The 18,920-nt window shown below is 40.1% G+C and overlaps 1 long non-coding RNA gene across 2 annotated transcripts in view; it reads left to right on the top strand.

Annotated features, from left to right (window-relative positions):
* The window catches only part of LOC121923295, a 9,597-nt gene extending 4,349 nt beyond the window's left edge, over window positions 1–5,248 (top strand). For both annotated transcript variants that reach the window (XR_006102350.1, XR_006102351.1), the window contains exons 3-4: window positions 1,470–1,718; window positions 3,640–5,248. This is a non-coding gene — a long non-coding RNA (uncharacterized LOC121923295). The remainder of the gene's footprint in view (window positions 1–1,469; window positions 1,719–3,639) is intronic.
* The last annotated feature ends 13,672 nt before the right edge of the window (window positions 5,249–18,920 follow it).

Below are 18,920 nucleotides of genomic sequence, written 5' to 3'. Positions count from 1 at the left end.
TATTATTATTATTATTATTATTATTATTATTATTATTATTATTATTATTATTTCCTGCCCTTCTCCGAAGACAGGGACTCAGGGCAGCTTACAATATTAAAAAACAACAACAGTACATCACTTGGCCTGGCTTATATCATTAGCATTGTTTCATATCATGAGATGATATAACTCACTGGAAAAGATGATAATCCTTGATAAAGTGGGAATCAGTAGGAAATTAGAAATATTACATCACAGGTGGATAGACTCAATTATGGGAGCCACAGGCCAGAGTTTGCAGGAGAAGAGCAAGACTTTTGATGACAGAGTGTCTTGGGAGTCTCTCATTCTTAGGGTCACCATATGTTGAAGTTAACTTGATGACAATTAACAACAACAACAACTTAAACCTTGTCTTAAGTGGACAGTTGTTTTCTGATCTTCTGTAAAGTCCTTCTCTTAGCCCAGCCTAGAAACACACAGAGAAATGCACACAAATGGGGATAGTAGGACCTATGGTCTAGGATGGCTCCAGATGCCATTCAGGAACTATTCTGATGGCCTGTGGGAGGCTGAGCTGTGGCCATGAACCATTGGACTATATTACATGGGAGGCAAGTGTAATTAAAACGTGATTAAAATGTGGTAATAGCATGATTGGGGGAAAGATAATCACACCCCCATGCACTTCTTCCATTTGTGTCCCATGCGTAAACTGTAATGGACGTGTCAATGGAAACTACCAATGACATGTCCATTACAGTTTACACATGGGACATGAATGGAAGAAGTATGTGGGTGTGTAATAATCTTCTCTCGATTGTGCTATTACCACATTTTAATCACATTTTAATGATGCTTGCCTCCTCCGTGTGATAGAGTCCTTTGTGCTACAGAAGACTAGAGAAATGGCTTGCATTGGATACCTTTTTATGTTGTTGTCTAGGTTGAAGCTTCAACTCATTTCCAACTTATGGCAACCCTAAGGAAAACTTATCCTAGGGTTTTCTTTTCAAGATTTGTTCAGAGGGGAGTTGCCATTGCCTTCCTTTGGGTCTGAGAATGCGCCATGTACCCAAGGTCACCCTGTGGGCTTTGACAATAGAAGTGGGGATTTACACCCTGGTGTCCTGGAATCTTAGTCCAACACTCAAACCACTATGCCACATTGACTCTCTTACTTCTATATACAAGTATCTAGAAAATACAAATGCCACCATGAAAAAAAACCCCTAGTATGTCAAGAAGATGGCTAAACAAGGACTTTTCACTGATGTCTAGTTCTCTGTGGTGTCAGGATTTTTTTTTAAAATGCACACATAATTGTTTAATTGTATGGTTGCTCCCATCTACACTTTGAACAAATGTACTTCAGTAAACATTTTATTGCCTTATTCATGATCAGGTGTGATGAATTTTTAGAAAATCATAAGCCAGAGAAGAGTCTGCATTGTCTGAATTCATTGTTCCCTTCCTGTCAAACACAGGTTCTTTTCTAGGGAGAAGATGCACAGTGCTGATCCAGCACCTCAGCTACCACTGCAGCACACAATTGACTTTTGCAATAGTGTTGCAGATCATCTCGTTGCAGAAAGAGGGCTGCTTCCACAAGACACAATTGCCATTGACAGATCAGGTCTGATGGATTGTCCCTAAAAAAAATCCCTCAAGGTTATAAGAAAACTATGCCCAGCTGCATGCAGAAATGGGAAGGCCTTGTTGGATTTTAGCTTCAGGTGTTCAGTATGATTTTGTTCATTAATTAAATAATATTTGTTGTTGTGAAGTTGAAGGCTTTTACAGTTGGCATCCATAGGGGGGCAATGTCTTATCACTGGGATAAGAGTGTGGGTGTGTGGTAATCTTCCCCCCACTGTGTGATTAATACAATTTAAGCATGGGAGAAGGATGCTTTCCTCCAGTGTGATAATTTCCAGTAAGAAAGAGAGGAGGGGTGGAATCTTCCTAGGAAACTCAGGCAAAAATTAATTGCTGCACATTCTGCTAGCTTGTGTGTTTCCTTCAGTTTGACATCTTGACTACACTCTACTGTTGCCTTACCTCATGTGTCCCAGTTTTCATCTATGAAACATTGGAGGGTATGCAGTTCCAGGTGGGTGGCCAGACAAGCAGGTGGTCAGACAGGTGAGAAAAGAATGGAGATTTGTGAAGCATCTGGTGGTGTACAGATGATGATGATGATGATTTATTTCTAGCCCGCCCAATCACGAAGAATCCGGGTGGGTTACAACAATAAAATACATCAAATTGCAATAGAGTTTTTAAAAAAAATCAAACCCTAGACCTACTCCCCCCCCCATTCCCAGTACTAAAACAGAATTAAACAGTAATAGTATAAAAACATTAAAAACATTAAAAACATTAAATTAGCCCATTGGGTCACAATATATGCAGACCTACTTCTGTAAAAAAGACCTCCCACAAAGTATAAGGCAGTTCAGAGGACAATGCTCCTCGGGGAGGAAAGGTGCTATGGCCTGAGGGCCTTTGTTCTCTCTTACGATGGCAGTCTTAAATTTGATGGTTCAACAAGGGCAACAATTTCTAAAATGGCATGGCCTCTGAAGTACCAGGGCTTTTCCTTTCAATGAGCATGGTGCATGGCATGGTTTGCCTTCCAGCTTTAATTGTCAAGCTTTTGAAGCTGTTCCTTTCTGGTGACAATTGACTCTAAAGCTCTTGTTTGTCCTGGCTGTTGACTCATCTTAGGCGGAATTATGTACAGAAATAAGTAAATAGTTCTCCATTCATTGTGATCCATATACAGCTCAGGCTGATGATACAATGCAAAGCTCCTGTATAGACAAGATTCTTGTTTATTGTGTATTTTTCCAGGTCGCTTAGCACGTTGCTCCACAAACGTGCTTTTAGGAGTGTAAAGCCTGGTGTGAATGGACTTGGAGTTTATGTAGAGGAATTCACCCTTGAAAACTAGCAGAACTAATTTTTTAAAATTTGCACTGCAAACACATTAGGAATGAGCTAATCTATTCCTGGCAAGCTTTGGGTACCTCCCAAAATATCAGGCTATTAGGAGATGCTGTATTTGCTTTTAAGGCTGCATTATTATTCCCCACCTTGCAAAGAGGTGCCTCCAGAGACTGTCATTCTTGGAAGTAATTCTTGATGAAAAATGCTTGTGGGCAAAATATTGCTGTCAATAGAATTATTTTGGGGAAATTTGTTCCATTCCCCTCTCCCCACATAGTTCCTAATATCCATCCAAAGTATTGTCACAATCATAGACACATTTCTATTTGGGAAGGTGTCACTACAACATAAGTTGGCTGCATTTTGCAAAGAACCTTGGAAGCGAGAAGGAAATTTAATCTCTTTTAATATCAAATGCGCACATTTGCTAAGGGAAAGAAAATACTCAATTTCCATTTTTATTCCTAAATCATCTGTATTTTGATAAGAGTTGGGACATTGTTATGGCTCAAAATTTGCTATGCCTGGAATTAAATACTTATTATAGTTCTAGGATAGATAGTATCACACATTTTAGTCTTGCTCCAGAGATTCTTGTGTAGGGCAAAAGCTGAAAGTTGATGCCAATAATCTCTTAGGGCTAGGGTGGGCAAGTGTGCTAGGGCAGAGGTCATCAAAATACCCTTCATTTTCTTTCATTTGCAGGTATCTTGTGGATTGTTGTTGTTGTTCACTACTGTCAAGTCAAATTGGACTTACGAATGGGAGACCTCCCAGTGACCCTGGTCTCAACTGCCTTGCTCATGTCTTGCAGACTCAAAGCTGTTGCCTCTTTGCTTTATTCTATCCACTTGTATGAGATCTATTTAGTGAGGCCACACCTCTGCGACTATAAAAGTAAATACAAGTTACTGTTATACTACAAAAGAAGTGACATTTTTTGCCTTTTATAGTTATCAACATAACATAGCTTAGTTATGCCTTTTCTGTTGGAGAAATTAATTAAATGTAGCTTCTTATTTGTAATTAATTATTTCAAAACTCTGGGAGATAAAGGTCAATTGTGTGCATTACAACTGAAAAAAATAATTCCTGACTATCTCAAGTCCCACACTCCCATAAGGCCATTAAAGACATGACCTAAAATTATCTAGGTGCCTTTCATGAACACGGTAATACCTGCCTGCCCCCCCCCCCCCAGCTGATATTCAGAGGCAGAATGGCTGATATTGTACATAACATACGGCTATCATAAATAGGCTTATCCTCAAGAAGGCCATCCTCAATAAATTTGTCCACTCCTCCTTTAAAGCCAACCAGGATGAAGAACATCACTACATCTTGTGGCTGCAGATTTTGTGGTTTAACCACAAGGGTGTGTCTATGAGAAAGTTTGTTTCTATGAGCTGGACACTTGCATGTCATCTTGAATGTCAGGAACTAAAGATGTTTCTGTTCCAGTGTCTTCAAAATATATTTCCCCCTTTGTTTTGCCCTATGATGGTACACTGGTATGCACATTTTTATACTGAACAAGGGTACACCAATGCAGCTGTTTGGGTAGTGTACTGATTATACAAGCAATTTAAATACAGTTAGGAACACAGGAGGCTTTGGTCTATCTAGCATGTTGTTGTTAGTTGCCCTTGGTTTGACCTTGACTCATGATGGCTCTGTAGATAACACATCTCCAGGCCCCCTATCCTCCATTGCTTTGCTTGCAGATTTTTAAGGCAGTTTTTTTTGCCCAAGATCACAGAGTGGAACAAAGAAACTGTTACAGTAATGCCACATCACTAATTGTAACATTATATAAACTTGAGGCTAGCCATCCAGTTTTTTTAAAAATAGATGTAAAGTTTTATAAATCAAAAAGTATAAATATTCAATGAAACAATTAGTCTGTCTATTCCCAAATTCATATTTTGCACTGATTGATGATTGTCCAAAAACATTTCTGTATGTTCTTAAGCCACCATTAATACAATGTACTTGGAGATGAGATGTAGCCTGGTAGAAGAGAGGGAATGGAACTAACAAAGCTTCATATTTAGTCTTCCTTTTCTGGAATTCCAAATTCAGAAATATTGCAAAACCCAAAATGTTTGTATGGGTGACTGAGGCCCGGGACAGACAGTCCCGAAGTGGTGTGCTACCGCTGCCGATTCTAGAGTTAGGGACCTCACACCAACTGCATGATCCCTAATCCTAGCACGGCACAGTGGCAGCCTAATAGCGGTGTCCTGTCCACACATCTTTACATAAGCAACATGCAGCATATAGACATTGCTGTGCGTCGCTTACGTCACGAGTGCACGAGGCAACCAAAAAAGAACCTGTTTTTTTCTGGGTTCTTTTTCGGGCAGAGGGACGCCAGGAAGTTTGGCTGCTGTGGGATACCTCCAGAGAGAAACAGGCTGCCTCCAGCCCGTCCTTTTGGGGTGGTCTGTCTTGGGCCTGAGATAATGACAACTTTGCTTTCTGATGGTTCAGTGTACACAAATTTTATTTCCTGTAGAAAATTATTAAAATATTGCATAAAATTACCTTCAGGTGAATATGAAACATAAAGGAATTTTGCACTTAGAGTGGGAATATCTCATTATATACATATATACAAATACAAATATACTGAAATCTAAACAAAACTGAAATTCAGAACACTTTTGTATAAGGAAGCATTTTGGATAAGGAAGATTCAAACTGTATTTACAAAAATGTGTATTTTATATGTTTTATTTAATCATTTGTGCATGTCACCTGAGAATTCACATTAGAATTCTTTAGTGACTCATCTTGTATGTTTCAGTGCACATTATCACAGTATTTTATTGCCATGTGCACACTTTAAAGGGTTGTGTTAGAAAGTTCCCCACTCCTTTTCTTTCCCACAGAGTTTTGATGCCAGTCTGTACAAGTACAGTACTGGATAGCAAACATGTAACTACAAACACACCTTCTTTGTGTGTGCTGAAAGGTAGTTCAAACTGCTGAAAGGACTGCTCACAGCCATGGAATGTGGTGGCAGGCCAGAAGACCACATGGACTCGCAACCATGCATGGAAAGTAATGTGAGTTCAGGAAAAATTGGCTAGGAATGTATGTGTAATTTGCTTTATCTCAGCAACACCCCCTCCCTGCTGTGGATGAATGAAACAAAGAGGTTATGTGAATCACACATAACTTTCCTATGTTCATTTGGGTCTCATTTTACATCCTGTGCATGGTGGCGGGTGTAAGCAGTTCTGAAATATGCTGTAACATCCAATCACATGAAACCGACATTGTGATGAAGCTGCCAGTGTTTTCTACTTCAAACAGCAGTAGTTGTCTTGGGAGACAGAAATCATTGCCAGCTTGGTTTCTGAAATCTTTCTACTATGTTCAAGGGACCCTAGAAACAATCATACCTTGTGTTCCTCACTGAACTTCAATATTGGTGGGATATGCATAAGCATTTTTGAAATGAGGAAAGGTCACCATAGCCTTATCAGTTCCTGTGATAAATCTTAACTGTGAAAGTATGTATTAGCATGCATCCTCTAGGCCAGTGAAGGCCCTTTGTTGTTGTGTGCCTTCAAGTAGTTTCCAACTTATAGGGTCCCTAAGGCGAACCTATCAAGAGGTTTTCTTGGCAAGTTTCTGCAGAAGAGGTTTGCTATTGCCATTTTCTGAGGCTCAGAGAGTGTGACTTGATATCCCCACCCAAACTTTAATGGTAAACGTTCAATAATTCTTCAGTTTAAAATAACAGGGGCTGAGCTGTTGACCAGGGTCACTTACAGGGAGCACAAGGTTACCTTGTTACAACAACTTCAATGAATACCAGTTTGTTTCTGGGAACTATTCAAAGGATTGATTATGACCTCTCAAGGCTTACATGTCCTGAATCCAGGGTACCAGAAGGACTGTCTTTTCCCATTTGAATCTGCTTGGGCCCATGGAGGGTGGGGAATGTAACATAGGACTTTGTCAATGGTTACTCTCAGCCTGCAGAACTCCCTTTCATGGTTGGCTAGGCTGCTTTACTTTTTGTAGTCCTTTTACTGGTAGGCAAAAACCCTTTTTAAAAAATCAGGAAGGCATTCAGAGGCTGACTGGCTACTGAAGAAGCCTTAACAGACTGGTGCCATGCTTTCCTTTTTTAAAAATTTACTGTACATACTCATGTATAAGTCTAGAAATTTTAGTTAAGATATTGACCCAAAAACCTGCATTGACTTATCCATGGGTCAATGTAAATACTGTACTTTAACTTTTATTTAAAAAAAGAACTATGCCCTGGTGAAAGGAAAGACTGAAATCTCACTGACCCTCCTCTGTTCTCTCATCCATTCAGACTTTAGTGTGAGCATAAACAGTTATGTCTGCTGGAATCTTGTAAATTCTTTGGCATTGTTTTCCTTGCTCCATCTTTTAGATCCTTTGTTACACGCCTCTAGGTTTTACCCTCAACTTTTCCATGGGTCATATCAAAATCCATAATTTTGGCCCCAGAACCAGCCCTTGACTTATGCATGAGGTTGACTTATAGTCGAGTATATACGGTATGTTTTCAACTGAGTTTTTACTCAGTTGTGTTTAAATAGAATGGTTTGTTAGTTGCCATGTATCCTATAGAACAGATTCATCAGATCAATGAGATTTATCTTTGTGCTGACTTACTGTTCATCAGTTGATTCAGTGGATCTACTTTAGTTAGGATTATTAAGTAGGTCATTGTGTTTTCACTCTAATTGTTTTTTTAAAGGTGGTCTATTTCTATGTGTGTGTGTGTGTGAGAGAGAGAGAGAGAGAGATTGCATACAGTTTAAAGTGATTTACACCATTTGCATTTAATTTTAAAGCCATATCGCATGTGCCAGGGGCCAGGCAAGTGCAACCTGACTGCATCCCCAGACCCCAGTCACACTTATCCGGCATATTTTAAAAAAACAGCAGACTCATGGTTTTGAAATGATGCTGGATAAGTGCAGCTGGGACCTGGGCTGCAGTCGGGTTGCACATGCCCGGTCCCTGGTGCATATGATAAGATCCAGATTCAAAATTAAATGTCAGTGGGGTAAGTTGCTTTAAACATTGTGTGATAAACCCTGGAGAGAGAGTTAGGAGATGAACACATTGTATTTAAAGCGACTTATCCCGGATGGGATACAGTCATGTTTAATTTTAAAACCAGGTGTTATTGCACACAGTTGCGGCTGGGTGAGTACAACCCATATGCAGCACAGTTTCCAGCCACGCATATCCAGTGGTTTTCCAAAACCGACAAGCTCCTGTTTTTGAAAAGCCACTGGATACACACAGCTGGGATCTGGGCTGCATACAGGTTGCACTCGTCAGGCCATGGCTGTATGCAATTACACCCGCTTTTAAAATTAAATGTCACTGCCTCCCATCGGGGATAAGTAAATACAATGTGATAATCTCCTTAATTATTTTATTTAATTTTATTTCCAGTCAGAACATAAAGCAAAATAGAAATAATATTTGTATTTGTATAGAATATTTATTATATATAATAAAGTAATTAACTATATTATATTTTATAATACTGTATATTAATTATAACTATATAATAAAATAATTAACTGTTATAGATATAATTGCATAATGAAATAGCTAAATTAAATAATTTATCCATACTAGGAAACAATTTTAACAGTCCATTTAAGAAGACAGAATACGCTTGTTATTTAAACTCAGCTTTGCTCTTGCAGAGGGACTGGAACGTATACTGTTTCCAACTAATGAATACAGAAACATTTTCTTCTGAACACACCACCACTGTTTGTTGAATTTGCTACTCTTTAAACCTGTTATAGTCAGTGGTATTTGAGGAAGGCCAGGCTCTCCAATGCTATCTTTATTACATCTGAGGCTGGAGTGGCATTGCTATTGTCAAGAGGATTATGTCTCCTCTCTTTCTCAAATATCGGCATATTTCAATGGCTTAAATGTCATTTGGTGACATTATGACATAGGTTTACACCCACCTCCTGGCTGCTGTGCAGTATTGTTGAAGATTTTGACTGTGATTGGAGCATAAAAGAGGGCAAGCTAATTAACAATATGTTTTGTTTTGTTAAGATTTTTATCAGCCACCTCACCAGGCATTCTCAGCAAAACACTTTAACTACATCTGGCCTTGTCTTCACAGTAGTGGAATGGGAGAGGGGTGGAAATCTAACCAACCACACTGATTACAAAGTGATAGATTTGACATGGAAGCACACCAGGAAAATTGGCTGCTCTGGTAATGATGTTTATGCAGATTAGAATGGAAGTGTAATCAGAACCAATACTGTTCATTCTAAGCAGCAAGGACAGATATTTGTTTCTTTAACGTTAAAATTGCACTTGTATTTTAAATATGGTACTTAAAGATATTTCCTGGTGATTTAGCACACTGATTCACAAAGCAAGAAATAGTTACAATAACTTGGACTAATTTTTCCTTTGGAGCAAACCTTTCCCCTTTCCTTCTCACCTCTGTGGCCCTGTCTGCATGGGCCAGGATATTCCAGGGGCAGCCTGGGGTATCCTACCTCCAAATCTGCCACAGCCTACCCCTTTCACCTGGCCCTCCATTTGGGCATCCCATAGAACCACATGGTGTATCCACTACTACAGCTCACTTACATTTGTTGTCAGAATAAGGGGCTCAGCCAAGATCACATGGCTTGGCCCTCATCCTTACCTCTCAGCGAGAAACTTGCGACAGCAGTAGATGTGGCAGGTATCTCAGCAGGACACCCATGTAGACAGTTGTCCTGGTCTAGATGTTCCTGGAAGATCCAGGAGAGGTAATTTTTAAAGTGTTATATCCCAGTTGAACATACTGGATGTCATCTGGACTGTTTGTACCAGAACTTGGCTTTGGGCCATGCATTGTTCAAACATGATGTCACTTTTTGGTCCATGCAGACAAGGCCTCTGTCTCATAGCAGGCTACAGTGAGCATTGGACTAGGATTCTGGAGACCAAGGTTTGAATCCCCATTCAGCCACAGAAACCCACTGGGTGGCCTTAGGCAAGTCATACTCTCCTAGCCTCAGAGGAAGGAAATGGTAAACCCCTCTGAACAAATCTTGCCAAGAAAACCCTATGATGGGTCATCATATGGCAGAGGCTGTTATCTACACTGTAGAAATAATGCAGTTTGACACCACTTTAAGTGAAGTAGCTCCATCCCACAGAATGCTTGGAATTTGTAGTTTTGCAAGGTCTTTGGCCTTCTCTGCCAAACCATTCTGGTGCCTCAAAAAGCTACATATCCCAGGATTCTGTATGATGGAGCCATGGCAGTTTAAGTGGTGTCAGATTGCAATATTTCTACAGTGTAGATGCACCCCGAGTCAACTCAAAGGCACATAACAGCAACAACACCAAATGTTCAGAAATAGCTTTTGTGGGGAGTGCAATGGAACATCTGCCACAGAAAATGAGGATCTAAGCAACAAAGTCCAAGTGACCATTGTTCAAAGGATATTTAAAGGTATTTGACAGTTGCTGTCAGAAGCAATTGGCACCAGAATTCTATGGCTGGGAATTCTAAATGCCCCTATCTAAACTGCAGATCCCAAAATTTCATGGGATGCTGCCATGGCATCACATGGCTTGGCCCCTCAAGTGGACTACAACACTATAATTGGGTAGTGGAGATGGGCCCTAAGCTACCTCTTCCACCTCTCTCCCTGGCTGTAGCAAGCTGTCAGGGCTTTAGAGCTTGTGATTGATCCACTATGGGATCTCTTCTTGCCCTACCCAACATGATTGTTCTTTTAGCTGCCATCTCCTACCCACATATCCTTGAACTGGAGCTTACTTCAGCATAGGCAAGCATGGGTGTGGACTGCAAAGGAGATTTGCATCACTTATGATGACCCAAGCTAAATGCCACCCAAAATTCAGGGACTATGACCCTATAAATGTTGAGGGGAATGCAAAACTAGACATGTTGTGAAGAACCCGGAAAGCCAAAAAATGCAGCTAGTAGGATGTCTGTATTTGGCTTGGTGAATGATGCAGGTGGTGTTTTAATCTTCTTATTAAGAACTTGTAAAATTGTACTTTTTTTTAGATGTTGAACACTGCGTTGAATCCCATGATGGGAAGAAATGTGGGATATAAATTACATAAATGCATAAACAAAAAAATTGGTTTTAATATTTTTTTTTATTTTATTTTAAGGCACAGTTGGGGCAAATATGGCTTTATGGGCCATATGTGATCTAGGCTGCAGCTGCACTTCAGAAATAATGCAGTTTGACACAGCTTACCTGCCATGGTTCAATGCTATGAAGTTGTGGGATTTGTAGTTTTTTGAGATATTTAGCTTCTGTCAGAGAGCTCTGGTGCCACAGCAAACTGCAAATCCCAGAATTCCATAGGATGGAGACATGGCAGTTAAAGCTGTGTCAGACTACACTGTTTCTACCATGCAGATGCAGCCCTAGGCTGCTGCCACACTGGAGAATCAATGCAGTTTGACCTTGCTTTACTTGTCATAGTTGTTATGGCAAAATTCCTGGATTTGACACATGAACAGTAGAATGGGAAGGAAAAGGGCACTAGGGAGGAAGGGAGGGAAATCCTGCCTATTTTGAAAGAGGCATAGATGGAAACCTGGAATATACGGATACAATTAAATAAAAAAGAATCAAAAACTCTTTATAGTTTTACTCAGTCTGGTTGAACTCTTTATAGCAATGGCTGCTTCATTTACATACTGCTTCATACCACCTAAGTAGTCTCTAAGTGGTTTACAACAAGCTGGGTACTCATTTTAGCAACCTTGGAAGGATGCAGTCCTGGTTCAAGCCTGAGCCCTTGGCTGGTATTGAACTTGCAACCTTATGGTATTGAACTCGCAACCTCTTTGATGTTGGTTTGATCCTTCCTCTGTGGTTCCCTCTCCTCTTTAGGATGCCAGCTTTAGTAATTTATTTCTTTTTGTTATAAAGTGAACTCAGAACACCTCATGTGATAAAAACCATAGTACAAGGCATACAAATTAAGCCTATATAAAATTTCAGAAATCCAGCCACTAGCTGTATAACTAAACCAGCTGTGGAAGCAAGAAAGAGGATTGGCCTGTAAGGGCCACAAAACTGTGAATTCAGTATTTAATTTATCAGTTGCTCAAAGTGACATTTTCCCCCCCAGTTTGATGAAAGACTTATGTTCATGCTGGCTTTTAGGTTTTGGACAGGGGATTTGGGGTTTCCTTATTGCCGTCCAGGATGTCACAGCCCCCTGTGGTGTCACTGTGTCCTAGATAATGCTTGCAGTTTACGACTAGTACTTTCCTGCATCTCAGCCAGGCAACTGAAAATGGAGGTGGAATTTGCCAAGCCAGGAGCATCCTGAACAAACTCCAGGCAGAGGCTAATTTGCCTGAAAATCACAGTTCCAACTCCCTGGAACAACTGCGTAACACATACGCACAATACAGCTCTGGGATCAACATAAACCTCATAAATCCCCCTTGAAAAGGTAATAGGAACCAGACACATTTGAGCACATAGTGCACAAATACTCTGAGTTATATAAGAATTACGTCAGAGAGGCATAGACTTTAGAGAGGAAAACACCTATTAGCTGATATTCAAGTTAAGCCCATGTGGACCACCACAAAGTTATTTCTTATATTACTGTAGGGTTTTGTAGGTCAGTATTTAATCCAGTTTACTGCCCAAAGTCTAGTTAAGAGGTTCCAAGTAATGGGAATTCTACCACATAATGTACTGCATTATTCCCCTGTGGTAGCTTTAGGCTTCTTTAGCCCTATGTGGTTGGATAAGGTTTTGCCTTTTCTTGAGCCCTGACTGTAGAAGTCTGGTAACTTGCAATACAGTTTTATACATGACTGGTAACCTTCTCATACTACAGCTGAGGAAACTCTGAATTATACTTGAGTCAACTCATAATGGGGAGTAGAATCAACCCTGATGAAGCTGAATCAAGACAGTGGAAAGCAAAGACAGATGTTCAGGGCAATCTGCCTGTGTTTAAAGCTCAAGGTTCTGTCTCCCACCATACCTTTGGAATGATCTGCCCAATGATAACTCACAGCTTTCTAGGCCAAGGAAAGATGGTAAATTAACTTCATCCCTACTGGCTCAGAACAATGAATTAAAACCTAAATGCAATATTAGTGTAGTGGTCTTCAGTCTAATAATATGACTCCCAGTGCCTTGGAAATGTCCAGACCCTCATTTCAATGCAGGATAGTGATGGAACAGGGTATTGCTATGATTTCTTCCATATGTCCTCTTTGGATATGTAAACACTAATTAGCTTCTTGGCATATTGGGGGCCTATAAGGTATGACACAGATAGGACAACAATTAGAATGCACCATTCATTATGACTGTCAATTAAACACAAGTGGGAGCATATTATTACCTACTCTGTCGTACTGGTTGTGGCAAAATGATGGTACTTCTCCACTACCATTGCATACTTTGAGTTACTGTCCAGCAGAACATTCCAGGTAGCAAATAGGTTGCTGAAGGCAGATTTAGCTGAGGACATGGTGAAAATTTGCAAAACACTTTGAGGATAATGTCACTCATTTCCACACTGAAGTTAAATGCCATCTCTGACAGCATTTCTGAAGAACAGGGAATACATACAACAAATAAAAAATAAAGAAAAGTTCCAGTGGATGTGCCTAGTCTGAAGTCGAAGGCTTTCATGGCCGGCATCCATAGTTTTTTATGGTTTTTTGGGGCTATGTGGCTATGTTCTAGAAGAGTTTATTCCTAACATTTTGCCAGCATCTGTTGCTGGCATCTTCAGAGCCTAGTGCTTAGTCTTTTTTGTGTTAGATAGGTTGTGATTAAAGTATCTGCAGGATGTAGAAGAAGTGCTAGGAACAGTATAGCTGGCCACTTCTGTTCTCAATCAAAGTTCTTTATCAACTCCTAACAGTTTGTACTTGGAGACAGAGAGTCCAAGAAATATAATTAATGATCTTTCTGGATGTATTGGTATATACGTTGGGATGCTCTCTTTGTCAGAACCGAGGAATTTGCTGCTTCTTCTTTTGTCAGCCAACAATGAGACCATGATCATTTCCTTGTCTGTCACACTGAGGTCTCTCAGCCATGGCAAGGGGGACAACCTCTGCTACTCCCTACAACTCACTTTTTCCTGTACTAAAAAAAATGGCTTTCCATTGATGTTTTGGTCAGCAGTAGCTTCCTACAAATTTGAAAATACCATCACCTTGTTGTAGGGTGACCACTGGGGAAAAGTGTGTTGTGCCTACATTGTGCCTTTCCTCCACTGATCTCAAGAGGGTGCCTAAACAGGTAACATCCAGATGTCCAGTGACTCTGTGGACCATGTTAAACTGGATCCTTTTGAGTTTGTACATATCAATGAAGTGGACAAGCTTCTTGGAAGTGTAAGGAGGACAACACGTCCTCCTGATCCTTGCCTATCATGATTGACCGCCCAGGGAGGGGATGCTATGAAAATATTATTACAACTTATAATCAACGCATCGTTCAGGGAGGGAATATTTCCATCAAAACTGAAACAAGCGATAGTTAGACTGCTTTTTAAAAAAACCCTCCCTGGACCCCCTGTTGAGAAACAATTACAGGCCGGTTTCCCTTCTACCATTCTTGGGCAAAGTGATCGAGAGGGCAGTTGCCCTCCAGCTCCAGGCAGTCTTGGATGAAGCTGATTATCTGGACCCATTTTAAACTGGCTTCAGGGTGGGATACGGAGTTGAGACTGCCATGGTCGCCTTGCTGATGATCTGCATCTGGGTATCGACAGGGGAAGTGTGATCCTGTTGGTGCTTTTGGATATCTCAGTGGCTTTTGATACCATAGACTGTGGTATCCTGGAATGCTTGAGGGAGTTAGATATTGGGGGCACTGCGCTCCAGTGGCTCTGGTCCTACCTCTTGGGCAGATTCCAGATGGTGATGCTGGGGGACAGTTGCTCTTCTAAGAGAGAGTTGACATCTGGCATCCCTCAGGCAGGGACGTAGCTAGGATTTTAGGAAGGGGGGGGGGCCAGACTAAGTGCCACCATTATAATGGGGCTTGAGTGCGGCGGCGCAGCAGCACACACCATTCACTTTTCTGGTGGGGGGGGGGGTCCCCACCCCCACCCCCCCCCCCCCTTGGCTACGTCCCTGCCTCAGGGTGCCATTCTGTCCCCCATGCTGTTTAACATTTACACGAAACTGCTGGGAGAGATCATCCGGAGACATGGGGCGCGGTGTTATCAGTACGCTGATGACACCCAAATCTAGTTCTCCGACTGTTTCAGTGACTAAGGATGGCATCTCTCCTCTGGATGCCTGCCTCGAGTTGGTAATGGGCTGGATGAGGCAAAACAAACGCAAGTTGAATCCAGAGAAAATGGAGGTGCTTGCGATAGGTACCCCAAGTGATTTGCTTTTATATCTGATGTTTTTTAACTTGTTTTTTTCTTTCCTATATTGTAATTTTATCTATTCCTCTATCCAATTGTTATTACTTTTAGAGTGTAAGCCTCGGCCAGGCTTTTATATATTCCTTAATTTTACTGACTTTGTACAGCGCTGTGTATAATTACAGCGCTTTAGAAATAAAGTTTAATAATAATATTAATAAGTCCAGGGATGGAGATTTGTCAGCCAGTCGTGGATGGGGTCACACTTCCCCTAAATGACAAAGTTAACAGTGTGGGTGTACTCCTGGGTCCATCTCTACAGTTGTCATCTCAAGTAGATGCTATGGCCAGGAGTGCTTGGTACCAGCTTTGGTTGATATGCCAACTACGCCCTTACCTGGACCAAAAGAACCTCGAAGCAGTGGTACATGCACTGGTAATCTCTCATTTAGATTTCTTTAATGCAGTCTACAAGGGGTACCTTAGTACCACGTCCAGAAGCTTCAATTGGTTCGAAACGCTGCAGCCACATAACACTGGTGCAAAAATCCCTTTATTGGTTGCTGATTAGCTTCCAGGCACCATACAAAGTGTTAGTTATTACCTTTAAAGCCCTTCATGGCTAGGGCCCAAGTTACTTGAGGGAACACCTCCCCCTACACAATCCGCCCCGCCCTCTCAGAACATCTGGAAAGAACCTATTGGAGTACTCAAAAACCAGGCTAACAACAACTTCTTACAGAACATTCATCGCTATGGCTCCCAGATTGTGTAACAGCTTACTGGAGAGATCCATCTTATCACCACCTTAGATGCCTTCAAGAAGGCACTAAAGATGGATCTCTTCCAGTGGGCCTACCCACCTGATCTTTTATAAGAGATTTTAAATATTCTGCTTCTGATCTGATTGTATGAATGTTAGTGTGAATGTTAGTTGATGATCCGTTATTTTAGTGCATTAATAGTAATGTTATTGTTTTAACAATTGTATTTTATATGGAATTGTTTTATTGCTGTAATCCTGCCTCGATCAGCAGGGAGAGGCAGGAAATATAAATAAAAATTATTATTATTATTATTATTATTATTATTATTATTATTATTATTATTATTATTATTATATGATACATGTTCTATATCAATGTAATTCCGGAAGCAAAACCAATCTGAATGACAATGGTACTCAGCCGGTATGTTATGCTTAATGATCAATGGAAACCTTGAACCAGAACTGGTGGACTAGATATCCAAATCACATTGGGATACCTCAGTGCTGATTCCATGTGCTGATTCCATGTCATGTTTCTTGATTTATGTCAAGAATGTTGTCATGTGGTTGACAGATATATATATATGTTATGGGTTTATTTATTTATATTATATTTAATTTCATATCCTATTTTTGTTCCAGCCAAACACCCAAAGTAGCTTACAGTGATAAAATAAAATAAAATAATCATTAAAAGATGATAAAACCAAAGGAAAATAAGGAATTATCTGCTGGATTACACAATCAGTGGCCCATCAGTTCCAGCATCCTGTCACCAGTATGGCCCATCAACTGGTTTATTTGACTGTATGTTGGACACTTTAAGTGGGCAGATGGATAGGAAATAATTGGAAATCATTATACTTAAAATACTGGCTACATATTAAAACTATCACAGCCCAAGATCATAGGAATCTTGGTACAAAATAAAATCTTGAGCACGTGTGGGGCTATGTGTGCCCCTCTCCACATTTTACAAGATTAAAACTGCCACCATACCTAGTCCATTGTGACTGAAGCTTTTGAGAACTGGAGTCCAACTACCTCTGTGTGTGTGTGATTCATTCACCAACCATGATTTAATCAGTTTTCTTAAATTTCTGAGGGAAGGAAGCTGATGGAGGTCACTTGGCTAAATGTTACAAGTGTGAGTGCTCTGAAAAGGCGAGGGCAACTTTACAGCAGTAGCATCTGATGAAGTAATGAGGTGAGGGAATATATGGGAAGAAGACATTTAGGGTTTAAAGTTTTTGATGCAATATCTTGAATTTGGTCAGGCAACAAACCATCATTAGCAACATTATGGCTATCCTTATTCTTCTTGTCAATCTGGTTTAGATATAAGTCAGTCCCTTGTTACTTTCATTGCAGAAATTAGGGAAAGCATATGTGGGAAAATGGTTTCATGTTAAACTGAATCTTTGAGGTATGGAATAAATTGAGACTATTTGCTTCTACAACAAACTTCACAATCTGTTTTGTTCCATAGTTCTGAAATATGAAATTGTGTAGAAAATTGTATTATAGACTGATACTTTTCTTGAAATGGTATGGCCTCTTTATTATTTTTTATTTTATTTTTTTGGTTGTATACTGATTCTGTGAAAATACTTACTGTGTTTTGTAAAAGTATTATTGTTTTTTCTTCATTTCCACTACACCAGGAAACAAGCACAGAATTATTCTTGTAATTGGGAAGCATTCACAAAGGTCTAGCTGAGTGTTACAATCTTTATCTGAAAATATAGTTGGCCCTTCTTATACACTGATTTTTTATACACAGATTCAAGCATCCACAGTTTGAAAATATTTAAAAAAAGTATAATTTTCAAATATCAAACCTTGATTTTCCATTTTTTATAAGGGATATCATTTTGCTATGTCATTATATTTAATGGGACTTGAGCATCCTGCATTGGAGATGTAGCTATGGAGATATAGCTACATCTCCATAGCTACATCTCTAGTTGCTACCCTTCAAAGCTGCCTTTTCAGCAGTGCAGATCCCCAACATAGCCATTTCTGTATTCAAAGGCTTTCATGGCCAGCATCCATAGTTTTTTGTGGGATTTTTGGGCTATGTGGCCATGTTCTAGGAGATTTTCTTCCTGACGTTTCGCCAGCATCTGTGGCTGGCATCTTCAGAGAATGAAGATGATGGCTGGCATCTCTGAATGCTGGCGAAGTGTCAGGAAGAAAATCTCATAGAACATGGCCACATAGCTTGAAAAAAACCACAAAAAAATTTCTGTATTGTTGGAGAGCAGGTGAATAGCAGAGATGTCTCCAAAGGTTTTTAGGAACATTTTAGACACTGCATGTGCAATGACTGTAAAAGCGAATTGTGATGTTGTAAGGCATAGTTTCAATAGTTGTGTAAAGAGGGAATTACCTGGTTGTCTGACAAGCAACATGTGTTGAAATTCCATCTTCTGCACAATCATGAAAGGTAGAGGAGGTCTCACCAGTTTCCACTCTAGTAACCCTAACCGCAATGTTTGTTTCCCACACCATTCCTGCTGGTGTATAGTATCCCATCTTAGTGTTCAACCTGTACCATCATCATCTGCCCATGAGTCTGCTTTTGATTAAGGGTGCCTGTCAACCTAAAGACAATAAGTAGGTTCCTGTATTCCTATGGAGCACAAAAGAAAACCAAGGAGAAGTGTTGTGGTTCTCTAGAGTGCAAAGTAATCTTAAGCCTTCCCCAGTGGGAGGCATGGAGTTATGTAGCTCATTAAACCTTAATAAACCAAAGAAAGAAGCTGCTTCCAATTATCAGGATGAAAATTAATGACATAAAAAAATACAGACA

The sequence above is a fragment of the Sceloporus undulatus genome, chromosome 2 (assembly GCF_019175285.1).
Source record: "Sceloporus undulatus isolate JIND9_A2432 ecotype Alabama chromosome 2, SceUnd_v1.1, whole genome shotgun sequence".
Taxonomy (NCBI): Eukaryota; Metazoa; Chordata; class Lepidosauria; order Squamata; family Phrynosomatidae; genus Sceloporus; species Sceloporus undulatus.
Note: the sequence above shows the minus strand (reverse complement) of the source record. Positions and strands in the feature narration are given on the sequence as shown.